This window comes from Cuculus canorus, unplaced genomic scaffold (assembly GCF_017976375.1).
Source record: "Cuculus canorus isolate bCucCan1 unplaced genomic scaffold, bCucCan1.pri scaffold_63_arrow_ctg1, whole genome shotgun sequence".
NCBI lineage: Eukaryota > Metazoa > Chordata > Aves > Cuculiformes > Cuculidae > Cuculus > Cuculus canorus.
Window position 1 is genome coordinate 346 of NW_026527844.1, and position 17,201 is coordinate 17,546.

The window sequence follows — 17,201 nt, forward strand, 5'->3', positions numbered from 1 at the left end:
TCAGGCACTGATCTTCTCTGGGGCTGTGAGCAGTGCATTCCTGAGGAATTATCAGACTCTTCACTAATGAGATATCATAATTAAGATGCTTGGCTTTCCTTGAGGATTCCTCCCAAGCACTGAGCAGCCCTCCAGGATACAAACCTGTCCTATGGCATCTTTGTGTTCCCTGAATATCTGTGGAAAAGCACAGAGACGCTCCAGCCAAGGAAATGCTGTTGGGTTTGTGAAATGATTCGTGTGTGTCCTGGGCTGAAAGTGGAATGCTGAGACCTCGAGAAAGGGTTGGGCACTCAGTGCTTGGCAGTGGGTTTGTCTGCTTTCAGCAGATCCTGGTGGCTTTGAAGGTGAATATGAAAGTGTGATTACTCTGTCTCTGAAAGGTGCAAGCCCAGGGCAGCAGGGAACAATAGTGAGGGACAGAGCAGCTCCCCTCCCTCTGCACTGAGCTACAGGCAATATTCTCGCCTCACAGGAATCCCTCTGTTGTCCCTGAGTGCAGCAGAGATGCTGAGGGGTTCTGACATCCAAGAACACTGCCCAGGGTGGCAGAAGGAGCTGTAAAATCCCAGACCTCTCAGCCTGCCTTCTTCCATCTTAGCTCCTCATCCCTGGCAGTGCAGATGCTGACAGGCCCTTCTGCACCAGGAGCAGTTCCACAGGACAAAGCTGATCCCCAGCAGTGTCCCCTGTCCCCACCGTCCCCATGACCCCCTGCTGCAGAGCAGGGATGACTCCTCACAGCCAGCGGCAGAGGCTCTGCTCCTCCCGGCACATTCAGCCGGCACCAAGCAGGGCTGCAGGCAGAGAGCTGAAGGAAGGGCTGGGAGAAAAGGGACAGAGTGTGTGCAGCAGGGAGAGGGGAATGAGAGATAGCTTTGATTTTGCTCAGAGAAGTCTCCTCTAACTTGTCGCTGTCTTTTCCTCTTGTGATAGTGCCTCAAGCCCAGAGGCAGATGTCCAACAGCAGCTCCATCACCCAGTTCCTCCTCCTGGCATTCGCAGACACACGGGAGCTGCAGCTCTTGCACTTCTGGCTCTTCCTGGGCATCTACCTGGCTGCTCTCCTGGGAAACGGCCTCATCATCACCACCATCGCCTGTGACCACCACCTCCACACTCCCATGTACTTCTTCCTCCTCAACCTCGCCCTCCTCGACATGGGATCCATCTCCACCACTGTCCCCAAATCCATGGCAAATTCCCTACGGAGCACCAGGGCCATCTCCTACATGGGATGTGTTGCTCAGGTCTTCTTTGTGTTGTTCTTGTTTGGTGCAGAATATTTTCTTCTCACGGTCATGTCCTACGACCGCTAAGTTGCCATCTGCAAACCCCTGCACTACGGGACCCTCCTGGGCAGCAGAGCTTGTGTCCACATGGCAGCAGCTGCCTGGGGCGCTGCGTTTCTCAATGCTCTGCTGCACACGGCCAATACATTTTCTCTGCCCCTCTGCCAGGGCAATGCTGTGGAACAGTTCTTCTGTGAAATCCCCCACATCCTCAAGCTCTCCTGCTCACAATCATACCTCAGGGAGGTTGGGCTTCTTAGCATTGGTGCCTTTGTAGCCTTTGGCTGTTTTGTTTTCATTGTGGTGTCCTATGTACAGATCTTCAGGGCTGTGCTGAGGATCCCCTCTGAGCAGGGACGGCACAAAGCCTTTTCCACGTGCCTCCCTCACCTGGCTGTGGTCTCCCTGTTTATCAGCACTGCAGTGTTTGCCTACCTGAAGCCCCGCTCCATCTCCTCTCCATCCCTGGACCTTGTGGTGTCAGTTCTATACTCAGTGGTGCCTCCAGCATTGAACCCCCTCATCTACAGCTTGAGGAACCAGCAGCTCAAGGATGCAGTGTGGAAACTGATATCTGGATGGGTCTCTGAAGCAATGAGCTGCTCATCATCATCTGCATAGCAATTATCATGCAACTCATGGCAGGCCCAGACTGGCTTCTGTATTTGTTGGTGACGTTTCTGGTTTTTAATTGGGATAATGTTGTCATTCTGGTTTTAATTCACTGTCTTCTTCTCTTTTCTTACTGGTCAGCTGTGTAAATGAGGAGCTGTGCTCTCTGCGTGTTTCAGAAATATAAAGCGATATTCCATGACTTTTGTTCCCTGATATCTTTCCTCCAAGGTATTTTTGGAGATGCCGGGATAGTTCCTGTGGGCATGGGTGGAGGGGAGAAGAGTCCTGGCATGGCAGCACTGCGAGGCACCAGCACTTGATCTAGCCTTCTATAACCTGACCCTTGTATGACCTGACTCACCTATGACCCTTCTAAGACCCAATTCCTCTGCTACCCGACTCTTCTACAACCTTTCTTTGACCCAAATCTTCTATTACTTTTCTGTGCCCAAAATCTTCTGTAGTCTGACTTTCTATCCTTCTATGAAACTGCCATGAAATGATTCTTCTATGCCCCAGTTCTTTTATGACCCAGGTCTTCTATAACCCCACCATTCTATGACCTGACCTTTCTATGGGATCTTATAGTCAATGAGCCAACCAGGTGCCTTCTGCTGGCCTGTCACAGACACTGCCAGATGTGAGCTTCAAAGCACAAATCCCAGCCATGAGTCAAGGTCTGACCTATCTGACCTTCAGAAAGAGGTGACCTCACAGTCTCTTTCCCAGCCATGTTCCTGCTGTTGGCCTGTCCCCTGCAGAGGCAGAAGTGACCTCACAGCCCCCTTCACAGCCATTGCCTTCCTACTGGATTATGAGTTCTTGAGACACACCTGGCCATGTGATACCTTGTCCACCCAAGGGAATGGCAGGAAGATGCACCAGGGGAGGTTTAGATTGGATATCCGGAGAAAAGCCCCTTCACACTCAGGATATTCTATGTTGTATGACTCTTTTTTTCCTAAAAACAAACCAACACCTATTTCCAAACAGCCTCAGCCATCGCCTGAGACAACACACGTGTCAACTAAACGCAGTTGTGGAAAAGGATCACTGGTGTCATTTCACCATAATTTGATCCCATCAGAATTTAAGAAACTTGTAGGACTTTTGAAAGGGACCTAACAGTCCCCGTCCCGTTTTCCTCTCCCACTCCCTCTCCTTGCTTTTGGCTGAACTGGAGAAGCAGTCTGGCATGTGGGCTGTTCCTCAGCAGCCTGGTCCTTCGACTTGGTTGTGCCAGGGGAACGGAAAGGGCTTTTCTCTGTGAGGGTCCTTAGGAGACTGTTCTCTTTTGGGGAGGTGGATGGTTCTGAATCCATGTGCCCTTGCTGAGGACGGGCAGGGCTCTTCTCCTTGGAAGACTCAGTGACCCCAGACTGGGAGGGGACTCTTGTTTCTTCTCGAGATTGGGAATCTGTACAGGAAAAGAAAAGTCATTTCCTCAGGGCATGGAAGAGGCCAGCAGAGACCCTGGATAGGAAAGGTGTCCCAGACTGCTCAGAGACAGAGGCTGTTCTGGTGAACATCCAGCCCGCTCACTGGCTCAAGAGCGATCCCCATCCAGGCAAAGCAGAGGGAGAAGCCCTCTCTGCTGGACAAAGAAACCAAACACAGCAAGAGGAATGCTGCGGTAGCTTTGCTCTTACAAGACAAGGGCAAATATTCTCTAAGCTCTCCAGACCAAGGCTCCCCCTGAGGCGTTCGTGCACAGAGACAGTGGCAGAAGGCCAAGGAAAAGTGAGCCTCTCTGGCAGGGGAATGCCAGCACTCAGCACTGGAGCCGTACATGCCAGAGGAAGCCTTCCCAAAGAAAAAGTGAGAGCAAACACATCTTTCCTGACTTTTTGTTTCCTAATGCCTGTCTCAGGATTTCATTTAGCCCACACAGTGAATGGGAAGATCAAATCAAAACCAAACTAAACCTCACCCAACTCTCTGTGGACAGCTCTGCAGTGGCAGGAGGATTCCCACCTGGAAAAGGGGCTTCCTTCTCCTCATTCTCCAACCCTCACAGTTATTTCACCACTCGGCCTCTCCCACAGCATCCGTGCCTCTCGCATGTTGGTGTCTGCTCAATGCTGCAACAGCTTTGCTGGGTGTTCGGGGAACTCCTGTGCTGCTCAGGATCCGGGCTGGGAGGGAGCAAGCCCTGCCCTGAGGATTTGCTTCCCAGGCCTCACTGCTGAGCTCTGCAATTCCTCCATTCAGGCACCCAAAGGCATTTCCAGGCCATAATCCAACAGCTTTCAACTAATTTTTCTCCAGCTCAAAGCCAATTCCATTCAGAAGGAGTGAGGTGCAAAGAAGCCATCGACAACAGCCTTGAGGATCCCACTCAGCCCGCGTTTTGCCGAGGGACACTTGCTCTCCTCAGCCAGACTGGGGCACAGGCGTGAAACCATGAACCCCATCTGGCTGAGAGATGCACCGAGCAGGGTCTGTGTGGGGCTGCTCTTTCTGGCTGTGGACAACACCCTTCTCTTTGGTAGAATCATAGAATCACAGAGTCATGGAATGGTTTGGGTTCACGTGGCCTTAAAGCCCATCCAGTTCCACCACACCACACACCTCCGCCCCCACCATCAAAATTGTGGATAATTTTAAAAATGAGCCTTTGATCCCTGAAAGAGGCTTTGGAACACAAGAATGAGCTTTTGGACCCTATAAATAAGGGTTTGGCCTCTAAAACTGAGGCCAAAAACTCTCTTTTAATCATGGCTTCAGTGCCTTGTTGATGTCTAAATTCTGGCCCTGCTTGGAGCTGGATATTGGACTAGAGATCACCTGAGCTCTCTCATTCCCTAAGTTTTTCTAAGACCATAAGGTGTAGAGGCCTACTTAGCAGGTTGACCTGAGGCTCTCGGAGCAGGCGAAAGTGTGTCCTCACACCTCATGCTGTGATCCCCTAATTCCATCCTGACAGACCTCCTCCAGATCCTCTCCAGTTTCTCCACTTTCCTTTTGAAGGGTGAGACTCTTTGGGTCCTGTGGCATCGTCCTGGTGCCAGAAGAGTGAGGGCAGTGATTGTCTCCTCTGCACAGCATCAAGAGTTGCTCACTCTGCTCCCTCCCAGTGAGTGGCTGGGGGTGGACAAGAAGTTGTCAGGGGGATACAGGCAGGAGAGCTGACCCCGACTGACCAGAGGGAGATGGCATAACATAGACACCATGCTCAGGGATAAAAAGTGTGGCAGAAGCAGGAAGAAGTGGAGAATTTTATCATTCAAGGTTATGAGTGGTGTTAGACTGGTGGGGTGTCTGTGTGCCTGAGGGAGATGGCAAGCAATGGCATTTGTATTGGTTTTGGTTTTGGTTTATGTAGTTTTTTGACTTGTTGGTTGGGCTAAAAATAGTTGAATAGGTGAAAGAAAAAAGATCAATACCATTTCCTTGGTGCAGCACGGATAGAGACCTGGCTGGCTGAGGAGTGTCCTGAGGAGATGGACCTGGGCACCAGGACACTTGCATGTCCTCACTCACAAGAGACCTCCACCAATCTCATGCCCTATCAAAAGAGATTTTCCGAAGAAATTTTGATCTTCTCCTAGAAATTCCTCAGTCTGGAGAAGAAAAGGCTTCAGAGAGACCTTATCAGGGCTTTCCAGTGCCTGAAGGGGGTCACCAGTAAAGCTGGGGAGGGACTTTTTCCAGGGGCACAGAGTGATAGGATGACAGGGCTGGCTTAGGGATTTAGAGAAGATTTGGATTAGACATTAGGCAGAAATTGTTCACAAAGAAGGTGGTGAGGCAGTGGCCCAGGTTTCCCAGGAAAGCTGTGGATGTCCCCTGCCTGGAGGTGTTCAAGGCCAGGTTGGATGGGGCGTTGAGCATCCTGGTGCAATGGGAGGTGTCCCTGCCTATGGCAAAGGGGTGGAACTGGATGGGCTTTAATGACCCTTCTAACCCAAACCACACAATGATTCTGAAAAGTATTGAAATATAATGTTTAAACTAAAACATATTTTTTTTAGATGCACTTTGAAATCTTCTTCTTTAGCTCACACTGGGAAATGCCTTCAAGGAGCTGTGCAAGTCTTGAAGACGTGAAGAAATCTCCAGGCAGAGAAAAAGCTCATTAAGGCTTTTTCTAATTTAATGAGACACAAAGTGGATTTGCTGATGAGTCCTTGAACCTCAGCTTCTTAGAGGAGACTGAAGAAACATCTCAAGAAGTTAAAAGCAGAACTCAGAGTATCTTGAAGTATTAATCAGTCTCAGTGAGGATTGTTACTGACAAAGCCTCCCCATGGATTCGTTAGGGCTGAAAATTGGAGGCCATGATTGCAGGCAGGCCAGGGTGCTGTGCAGGCAGCTGTGATGCTGAGAAAAGCCTGGGCTTGCTTGATGAAGCAGAAAGGCCGAGCCCTGACCCCCAGGCCCTGGGCAGGCAGATCTGGCTTTGACTACAATGACATTGGTGTCATGAACACTCTCACATTGCTGTATCAAATTGGGAGCAGTTGTTCCATGTAATCGCTAACAGAGTCTTGTAGAGTTATGTGAGATGCCAAGGCTCTCACACAGCTCCATGGGGTTGCAGAAGAGTTGGGTCATAGGATGGTAGGGTCATAAAAAGGCTGTGTCATAGAAGAGTGTTACAACATTTCAGCGTGAGACTTTTCAGGCCACAGAAGAGTCGGGTGGTAGAGGAGTAACAGAAGAGTTTTGTTTGAGATGATTCATAGAAGTGTTCGGTCACAGAGGTCTCATAGCTTGGTTGGATCACAGAGGTCTCATAGCAGAGCTGAGTCATAGAAGTCTCGGGCCATAGAAAATTGAGATCATAAAAGGGTCATAGAATATTTGGGTTGTGGAAGAGTTGAGTCATTGAAGTCTGAAAGTTTATTAGGCGTTTCCAAGTTTTTTGGTCATAGAAAGTTCATAGAATGTTCGGTTTGGAGAAGAGTTGTTCAGAGAAGCGTGGAGTCATAGACGAGTTATTGAACTGTTGACTCATAGAGGAGTCACAGAAGAATCACGTAATGGAAGGGTCATAGAAGGGTCAGGGAATAAAAAGTCAGATCAAGATGTGTCGGGTTATATAAGAGTTTGTTTATAAAATATTCAGGCCATAGAAATGTCGGATATAGAAGGGTCAGAGAAAGGTTGTGTTGTAGATGACATGGTTCACTGAAGACTCAGGTTTTAGAAGAGTCGGGACATAGAGAAGTTGTTGAAGTGTGGAGTGATAGAATCACAGAATCACAGAATCACAAGGTTGGAAAAGACCCATTGGATCATCGAGTCCAACCGTTCCTAACACTCCCTAAACCATGTCCCTAAGTACTTCATCCACCCGTTCCTTAAACACCTCCAGGGAAGGCGACTCGACCACCTCCCTGGGCAGCCTGTTCCAGTACCCAATGACTCTTACTGTGAAGAATTTTTTTCTGATATCCAACCTGAACCTCCCCTGGCGGAGCTTCAGGCCATTCCCTCTAGTCCTGTCCCCTGTCACTTGGGAGAAGAGGCCAGCTCCCTCCTCTCCACAACCTCCTTTCAGGTAGTTGTAGAGAGTAATAAGGTCTCCCCTCAGCCTCCTCTTCTCCAGGCTAAACAACCCCAGCTCTCTCAGCCGCTCCTCATAAGACTTGTTCTCCAGCCCCCTCACCAGCTTTGTTGCTCTTCCCTGGACACGCTCCAGAGCCTCAACATCCTTCTTGTGGTGAGGGGCCCAGAACTGAACACAGTATTCGAGGTGCGGTCTCACCAGTGCCGAGTACAGAGGGAGAATAACCTCCCTGGACCTGCTGGTGACCCCATTTCTGATACAAGCCAAGATGCCATTGGCCTTCTTGGCCACCTGGGCACACTGCTGGCTCATGTTCAGTCGGCTGTCAACCAGCACCCCCAGGTCCTTCTCCTCCGTGCAGCTCTCCAGCCATTCTTCCCCCAGTCTGTAGCGCTGCATAGGGTTGTTGTGCCCCAAGTGCAGGACCCGGCATTTGGTCTTGTTAAACCTCATCCCATTGGTCTCGGCCCAGCAGTCCAGCCTGTTCAGATCCCTTTGCAGAGCCTCCCTACCCTCCAGCAGGTCGACACTTCCTCCCAGCTTAGTGTCATCTGCAAACTTGCTGAGGGTGCACTCAATGCCTTCATCCAGGTCATTGATAAAGACATTGAACAGAGCTGGACCCAGTACTGAGCCCTGAGGAACTCCACTTGTGACTGGCCTCCAGCTGGAGTTAACTCCATTGACCACCACTCTCTGGGCCCGGCCATCCAACCAGTTTTCAACCCAGGAGAGTGTGCGCCTGTCCAGGCCAGAGGCTGACAGTTTCTGAAGCAGAATGCTGTGAGAAACTGTGTCAAAGGCTTTACTGAAGTCCAAGAAGACTCTATCCACAGCCTTTCCCCCATCCAGTAGTTGAGTGATTTTGTCATAGAAGGTGATCAGGTTAGTTTGGCAAGATTTGCCTTTTGTAAACCCATGTTGACTGGGCCTGATCACCCAGTTCTCTTGCGTGTGCTTCATGATAGCACTCAAGATTACCTGTTCCATGACTTTCCCTGGCACTGAGGTGAGACTGACAGGCCTGTAGTTCCCCGGATCCTCTCTGCAACCCTTCTTGTATATGGGCACAACATCAGCCAGCCTCCAGTCTAGTGGAACTTCCCCAGTCAGCCAGGACCTCTGGAAGATGATGGATAGGGGTTTGGAAAGGACATCCGCCAGTTCCTTCAATACTCTTGGGTGGATCCCATCCGGCCCCATAGACTTGTGGACGTCTAGCTGGGCAAGCAAGTCTCTAACCGCCTCCTCTTGGATCACGGGAGCCTCAATCTGCCCCTCTAACTCTTGGCTTTGTAAACAGAAGGAACAACTTTCTTTGCTATTAAAGACTGAGGCGAAGAAGGCATTAAGTACCTCAGCCTTGTCCTTATCCCCTGTCACTGTTATTCCTTCTGCATCCACTAGAGACTGGATATTCTCCCTCGTCCTCCTTTTCCTGTTAATGTACTTGTAGAAAGACTTTTTATTGTCTTTCACAGACTTAGCGAGTTTTAATTCTAGTTGGGCCTTGGCCCTCCTGATTTTTTCCCTGCACGATCTCACTTCGTCCCTGTAGTCCACCCAAGATGCCTGTCCTTTCCTCCAGAGCACATAGAGCTTCTTTTTCTTATTGACGCATCTTGAGATCACCCTGTTCCACCAAGCTGGCTTTTCCCCCTGCCGGCTCCTTTTCCGGAACACAGGGATGGCCTGCTCTTGAGCTGATAGGATTTCATTTTTCAAGAGCGCCCAACCCTCGTGGGCTCCCTTGCCCTGAAGGACTGTTTCCCACGGGACTTTGCTAATCAACCTTCTGAACAGGCCAAAGTCTGCCCTCTGGAAGTTTAATGTGACTGCTTTGCTAACCCCCTTCTTAATCCCACCTAGAACTGAAAACCCTATCATCTCATGATCACTTAATCCCAGGCGTCCTCCAACCGTCAAATCCCCAACAAGACCTTCCCTATTCACAAACAGCAGGTCTAGGAAGGCACCCTCCCTTGTTGGTTCGCTAACCAGTTGTGCAAGGAAGTTGTCTTCGATGCACTCCAGGAACCTCCTAGACTGTTTCCTTTCTGCTGTATTGTACTCCCAGCAGACATCCGGAAAGTTAAAGTCTCCCACAAGGACAAGAGGCAGAGATTTAGAGACTGTCCCCAGCTGTTTATAGAAGAGTTCATCAACAGCTTCTTCTTGGCTGGGTGGTCTGTAACAGACTCCTATCACAAAGTCCCCTTTCTTGTGGGCTCCTCTGATTTTAACCCATAGGCACTCGATCCCATCCTCACCGTAATCCAGTTCGAGAGTTTCAAAGCACTCTTTGACATAGAGGGCTACCCCGCCTCCTTTCCTACCCTTCCTGTCCCGCCTGAAGAGTTTATATCCCAACATAGCTGTAGTCCAGTTATGTGAGTCATCCCACCACGTTTCTGTGATGGCAATGACATCATAGTCACCTTGCCCTACAACAGCTTCCAGCTCATCCTTCTTATTGCCCATGCTGCGTGCATTGGTGTAAATGCACTTCAGCTGGGCTGATGAACCTTCAGCGCTCGTAAAGGGAAGAGAGTTTATTCTCGATTGATTGGTCCTTGGAATAACTAATTCCACAGACCCAGTTTTATCCTTACTGTCCCCACTTATACTCGCCCTCACTTGCCCTGTTGTGGTGTACTGGTGGTCCTCTCCAGCACACCATTTCTCAGCCGCTGGTTTCCCACTTCCAGGCTCATTCCCAACTAGCCTGGTCTCCTCCCCTTCCCCCTTCACATCTAGTTTAAAGCTTCCCTTCATTTAGAGAAATGTCTCATTTTAAACCAAGAGCCGTAAATTGCTTGTCATTCCAAAAGGGTGGATTAACCAAATAGCCTACAAAGTTATAAAAAGACATTCATTTTTGTAGAACAAATAGCTTTACTCCTAATGCCTTTGCTATTTGAGTAAAACTTTTTCCAACAAAAATTAAGTCCTTGAAAGAATACTACAGAATATCTGAAACAGCAGCAGGCAAAAGAGAAAGGTGCAGGGCAGACAACCTTCCAGTTACTGATTTAATAAAGAAGATAACATTTGGAAACATGAATCATAAAATCATTAAGGTTGGAAAAGACATCAAAGATCATCAAGTCCAACCATGATCCCAACACCACCATGACTACTACACTATGTCTTGCAGTGCTATGTCTACATGTTTTTTGAACACCTGCAGGGATGGTGATCCCACCACTTCCCTGGACAGCCTCTTCCAACACTTAGCCACTCTTTCAGCAAAGAAATTTTTCCTAATATCCAATCTAAAGCCCACTTGGTGCAATTTGACGTCATTTCCTCTTGTCCTATCACTTTTCACTTGGAAGAAGAGACCGATACTGCAACTTTCATGTAATTGTAAAGAGCAATAAGGCAAGAAAAAGGTCTCTGTTCAGCCAGGCTGGTCATTTTCCTCACTTGTTCATCTTATGGCAAGTGGGCACAGCCTGCTTCTGTGTCTTTAAGATCTCCTTCTTGAAGATTATTCAGACTTCCTGGACCCCTTTTCCCTTCAGGACTGCTTCTCAAGGGACTCTCTCAAAAAGTGACCTTAACAGGCCAAAGTCTGTCTTTTGGAAGCCCATGGCTGTGGTTCCTGCCCCACTCATTACTTTAACAAGAACAGAGAACTCTGTTATTTCATGGTCACTAAGTCCAAGACAGCTTCCAAGCACCACATCTCCCACAAGTCCTTCTTTATTTGTAAACAGTAGGTCAAGCAAGGCATTTCCCTGGCAGGCTCACTCACCAGCTGTGTCAGGAAGTTGTCTTCCATGCACTCTAGAAACCTCCTTGACTGATCCTCTCTGCTGTGTTCTGTTTCCAGCAGACGTCTGGTAAGTTGAAGTCCCCCATGGGAACAAGGGCTAGCAATTGTGAGAGTTCTGTCAGCCACTTGTAGAATGCTTCATCTACCTCTCCATCCTGTCTGGGTGGTCTACAACAGACTCTCAGCAGAATATCTGCTTTGTTGGACTTTCCCCTCACCCTTACCCATAAGCACTCAACCTTACCATTGCAATCATTCACAGAATCACAGAATCAATCAATCAAGAGTCGGCTCATAGAAGAGTTTGGTTTGGAAGGTAGGTGGTAGTGTTGTATCATAGAAAGTTTACATCACAGAAGTGCCGGGTCATAGAAAAGGCAGCTCATATAAGATTTGGGTCATGGAGGAATTCAGAGGCTTCGCATCATACCGTGTCAAGTCAAAGAATTGTCAGTTAATTATAGGGTCCCAGAAGAGCTGGGTCATAGAAGAGTCTGGTCATAGATGTGTCTCATCTCAGAGGTCTCACAGCATAGATGACTCGTGCCATAGAAGAGTTGGGTCATTGCAATTTGTGTAACAGAAGGGTCAGAGAGTAATCAGGTCATGGAAGTGTTGGGTCAAGGAAGGCAGGAATCGTGTGATGTCCTGGTCATGTAAGAGATGGGTCACAGAACGGTTGGATCTTAGATGTTTTGAGTCATAGAGGATTTGATCCCTAGAAAGTCATAGAATAGTAAAAGAAAGGTTGTGTCATAGAAAGCTTGGGTTATAGATGGGTCAATTTTTAGAAGAGCTGTGTCACAGAAGAGTGAGATCTTAGAAGAGCTGGGTCACAGAAAGGTCAGGACATAAAAGGGACAGAGATTTATCATTTATGGTAGGGTCTGGTCCTGAAAGTTTCTCTTTGGTAGAATCATAGAATCACAGAATCATGGAATGGTTTGGGTTCATGTGACATCAAAGCCCATCCAGTTCCACCCCCTGCCTCTCCCTGCCATCAAAATTGTTCATAATTCTAAAAATGATGTGCTGATCCCTGAAAGAGGCTTTGGAACGTAAAAATGAGCTTTTGGATAACTATAAATAAGGGTTTGGCCTCTAAAACCGAGGCGCTGGAAAATCAAAATCAGACTTCAGGCCTTAAAAATGAGGCTCTTAAAATGAGTATGTAGACACAAAATAATGAGAATTTAGGCCTTCAGAATGTATCTGTGCATCTTAAAAAGTATATGGGTCAAAAAAAAAAAAGGTTGGAACCCTAGAATTGAGGATTTCAGCAAAAAACACGAGACTTCGGGCACTAAAGGGATGAGTGAAGTGCTACAAATGAGTCTTTTGATCCTGCAAGGGAAGGAAACATCCTGGTTCCTCTGTGGCCCCAAGAAATGAAGGTCTGGTCCCGAATGCAGGCCTTTGGGAGCTCCAGTGGAGGTTTTGAGCTGTAAAAGACGAGGTTGGATCCTTTCCATGAGAGTCTGGAGCTTCAAAAGGAGGGTTTGGGTCCTACAAGCGGTGCTTTGAAACTGAAACTGAGACTTTGAGCCCTGACATCAGGATTTGTGCCCTGAAATGATGTTATGGTTGCAAACAGGAAGGCTTTGCTCCCTGAAAATGGGACTTGAGAGGCTCCAAATGAGGGTTTTGAGCCCTCACGATTGTGGACTTGATTCTAAAATGAGGCTTTGTTTCCTGAAAAAAAAGGCTTTGGGAGCTAAAAATGGGAGTTCTGGACCGAAAAGTGGGGTTCTGCCCCCAAAACAGGGCTGGAGGCTCTGGCAGGAGGCACTGGGGCAGCACAGGGTCTCTGGACCCTCAGTCACACAAGCACAAAACCATTAAGGCTGGAAAAGCCTCTGGGCTCTGAGCTTGGTCACTCTCCTGCGCTGTGGCCGTGCTGGGATCACAGGCAGGGACAGGCAATGGGCACCTCTGTGACAGGGCTGATGGCCATGGGGTTGCTGTGAAGGCCTGTGGGACTGAGAGTGCCTCACGGTCACTTCACTTGGAGAACAACGTCCCCTGGAAACTGCCTGAGTGCAGCACTGGGCTGTGCTGCCTTGGACTGAGGTCTCTGTGTCCATTCCTTGTGGTGTGGAGCATCTCAGCTGAGTGCAGAGCAGGGTGAGCAACCACAGCTCTGGGAGTGGCAGCAGGAGAACAGAGACACTGTGACTGCTGCTGTGCAGAGCCGCTGTGTGAGCACGGGGAGGGCTCTGTCTCTGGGCACCCTGTGTGTGAGATGGGGCACAAGGTGTCCCAGTTCAGACCCTGCGATCTGGCAGAAAATTATGGGCAATGGTTCCTTCCCCTTCCCTAAATTAATGAGGAAGGGGAATCAGGTGAAGAAAAGAAGTCCTGAAGATTGAAATAAAAAGATGGATTTAATAAACGCAATAAAACCTCACACTATTCCTATCAGTAACACTTACAGTAACACTCACAGTAACACTCACGCTGCTGCAAGGTCTTGTTTTAGTACCAGCAGTGATTGTAGAATCACAGAATCACATCATGGAATCATGGAATGATTTTGGTTGGAAGGGTCCTTTGAGATCAGCCAGATCCAAGCCCCTTGCCATGGGCAGCGACATCTTCAACTGGATCAGGTTTCTTATAACCTCATCCAACCTGGACTTGAACTCGTCAGTATTAAAACTAAAATTAATACTAATTTATATTCAATATCAAGGCATTCGGCCCAGTTATAGATCACACACTATTAGCAATTGTCCACTGGATGCTCTGGGAAAGCTGAAACAGTGAAATCATCCCAGATAAGTCCCACACACTGATCATTTCCATGTCTGGCTGCACCTCCCAACCATGAGGAGGGACTTTTGTTACATGGAAACCTCTGTCCTCCTCCTTTGTTCACTGATACCCAACTCCACTACCACTATTAATAAAAATGGAACCAGTCTAATACTGACATTTCTTGCACCCCAGTCCCTCAGCTCTCGCCACTGCTGGTCTCTCAGCCAAGACCTTTCTCACACATCAGGGGCTCATGGCCTTGTCTCATCAAACACTGAGAACATCCATGGATTGGGATCCCCCTGCTGCCTTGGGGCCTTGCTCAGTGTTTCAGCCTGAAAGGTTTCTCTCAACCCCAGCTCTCTCAGCCTCTACTTGCCCAGGAGCAAACGCCCTTCTGGCCTTGGCAGTACTTGCTCCAGGCTGGGCAGGTTATTCTTTCCTGGTAGCCCCGTCCTGGACACAGCAGCTCTGATGCTGGGACTTTTTGCAGGGACACAGGGTGACAGGGGGTGGATTTAAGGTTTAGAGAAGATTTGCATTAGACATTAGGAAGAAATTGTTCACAAAGAAGGTGGTGGGGCAGTGGCCCAGGTTTCCCAGAGAAGCTGTGGATGTCCCCTCCCTGGAGGTGTTCAAGGCCAGTCTGGATGGGGCCTTGAGCAGCCTGGTGCAATGGGAGGTGTCCCTGCCTATGGCAAAGGGGGTGGAACTGGATGGACTTTAAGGACTCTTCAACCCAAACCATTCAATGAGTCTGAAAAATATTGAAATACAATGTTTAAACTAAAACATATTTTTCTTAAGTGCACTTTGAAATCTTCCTTTTTAACCTCAACGGGCAATGACTCCAAGGAGCTGTGCAAGGCTTGAAGACCTGAAGAAAATTTGAGTAAGAGAAAGAGCTCGTTAAGATTTCTTTGTTTTAATGAGACCCAGAGTGGATTTGCTGATGAGTCCTTGAACCTTAGGTGCTGAGAGGAGACTGAAGAAACATCTCAAGAAGTGAAAAGCAGAACTCAGAGTATCTTGAAGTATTAATTGGTCTCAGTGAGTATTGTTCCTGACAAAGCCTCCCCAGGGACTCGTTAGGGCCGATAATTGGAGGCCATGATTGCAGGCAGGCAAAGGCCCTGTGCAGGGAGCAGTGATTCTGAGAAATGCCTGGGCTTGCTTGAGGAAATAGAAAGGCCAAGCCCTGACCCCCACATCCTGTGAAGACAGATCTGGCTTTGGCTAGAATGACATCTGTGTCATAACATTCTCACTTGGCCGTATCGAATTGGGTGCATTTATTCCACATAATTCCAAATAGGGGCTTGCAGAGTTATGTGAGATGCCACGGATTTCACACAGATCCATGGAGTTGCAGAAGAGTTGGATGATAGAAGGGTATGGTCATAAAAGGGCTGTGTCACAGAAGAACACTCAGTGTGAGAATTCTTCATTGTGAGAATTGTCAGGCCATAGAAGAGTCGGGTCATAGAGGAGTAACAGGAGAGTTTGGTTTGAGATGGTTCATAGAAGTGTTCGGTCACAGAGGTCTCATAGCTTGGTTGAATCACAGAGGTCTCATAGCAGAGCTGGGTCACAGAAGTCTCAGGTTATAGAAGACTGAGGTCATAAAAGGGTCATAGAATTTTTGGGTCATGGAGAAGTTGGGTCATTGAAGTGTGAAATTTTATTAGGGGTTTCCAAGTTTTTTGGTCATAGAAAGTTCATAGAATGTTCAGTTTGGAGAAGAGTTGATTCAGAGAAGGGTTGGGTCATAGACAAATGGTAGAACTGTGTACTCATAGAAGAGTCATAGAAGAATTGTGTCATGGAAGGGCTATAGAAGAGTCAGGGAACAGAAAAGTCATAGCAAGACGTGTCAGGGCATATAAGAGTTTGGTCATAGAATATTTAGGCCATAGAAAAGTCAGATAGAGAAGGGTCAGAGAAGAGTTGAGTCATAGATGCCTTGGATCACAGAAGACTCAGGTTTTAGAAGAGTTGAGACAGAGAAGTAATTGAAGAGTGAGGTGATAGAAGAGTCGGCTCATAGAATAGTTTGGTTTGGAAGGTACATGGTAGTGTTGGGTCATAGAAAGTTTACCTCATAAAAGTGCCGGGTCATGGAAAAGGCAGCTTATATAAGATTTGGGTTATATAGGAGTTCAGAGGATACACACCATAGTGGGTCAGGAGACAGAAGTCTCAGTTAATATAGGGTCACAAATGAGCTGCGTCATAGAAGAGTGTGGTCTGAATAGAAGAATGTGTCTGATCACAGAGGTGTCACAGCATAGATGGTTCATGCCATAGAAAATTTAGGTCCTAGAAATTCATGTAATCGAAGAGTCAGTGAATAATCAGGTCATGGAAGGTTTGGGTCAGGAGTCATGGAATGACCTGGCCCTAGAAAGTCATAGAAGAGTAAGAGAAGAGTTGGGTCATACAAAGACTGGGTTACAGAAGGGTCAATTTTTAGAAGTGTTGTGTTAGAGAAGAGTGAGATCCTAGAAGAGTTGGATCACAGGAAAGTCAGGTCATAGAAGGGACAGAGAAGTATCATTTATGGTAGGGTCTGGTCCTAAAAGTTTCATAGAAAAAAGTGTGTCGCAGAAGGATGATAGAAGAGTCAGGACAGAAAAGAGTAGAGTCATAGAAGTGTCATAGAAGGGTCATATAAGAATCCGGTCATAAAAGAGTTGTCAGAGGAGTGAGGTGGTAGAAGGCTGAGGTCACAGAAGGACTGGGGCATAGAAGAGGTGGCTCATATATGTGTCTGGTCATGGAGGAGTGAGGTCATAGAAGTGCCGGGTCATAAAAGGGCCAGGCCAGAGGTGAGTTGGGTAACAGAAGGATGGTGAGACAGAATCTGCCCATAGGAAATCTACTTCCCCTCTCTTTCAAACATCCAGGAATGGGATCCGAGTGGATAAGGTCTGGGGCACAGCCTTTCATTCTCGTGCTCATCTTTTGCCCATTTGCGAAAAGGACATGCAATGTAGGAGTGGTGCCAGTGGGCAGGGAGTTCCCCCATTCTCCATGACCTTTGGAAGGTGATGGAAAATGTCCTTAATGTCCCATAGACAGGGAAGGATTGTGTTAACAGCAGTTGAGCTAGAGACTTTAAATCATGGGGGATCATGACATACGTATCAAAAACAGAGGACAATAGACTCGTAAAATACGGCGAAGAGAGACCATGTTCCTTTACCGTACGGCACAGCTCCTTAACTACCGAAAAAGAAAG

At 47.9% G+C, this 17,201-nt stretch overlaps 1 pseudogene; it reads left to right on the forward strand.

Moving 5' to 3' along the window:
- The first annotated feature begins 950 nt into the window (after nucleotides 1-950).
- LOC128850730 (olfactory receptor 14A16-like) lies at nucleotides 951-1,913 on the forward strand (annotated as a pseudogene).
- The last annotated feature ends 15,288 nt before the right edge of the window (nucleotides 1,914-17,201 follow it).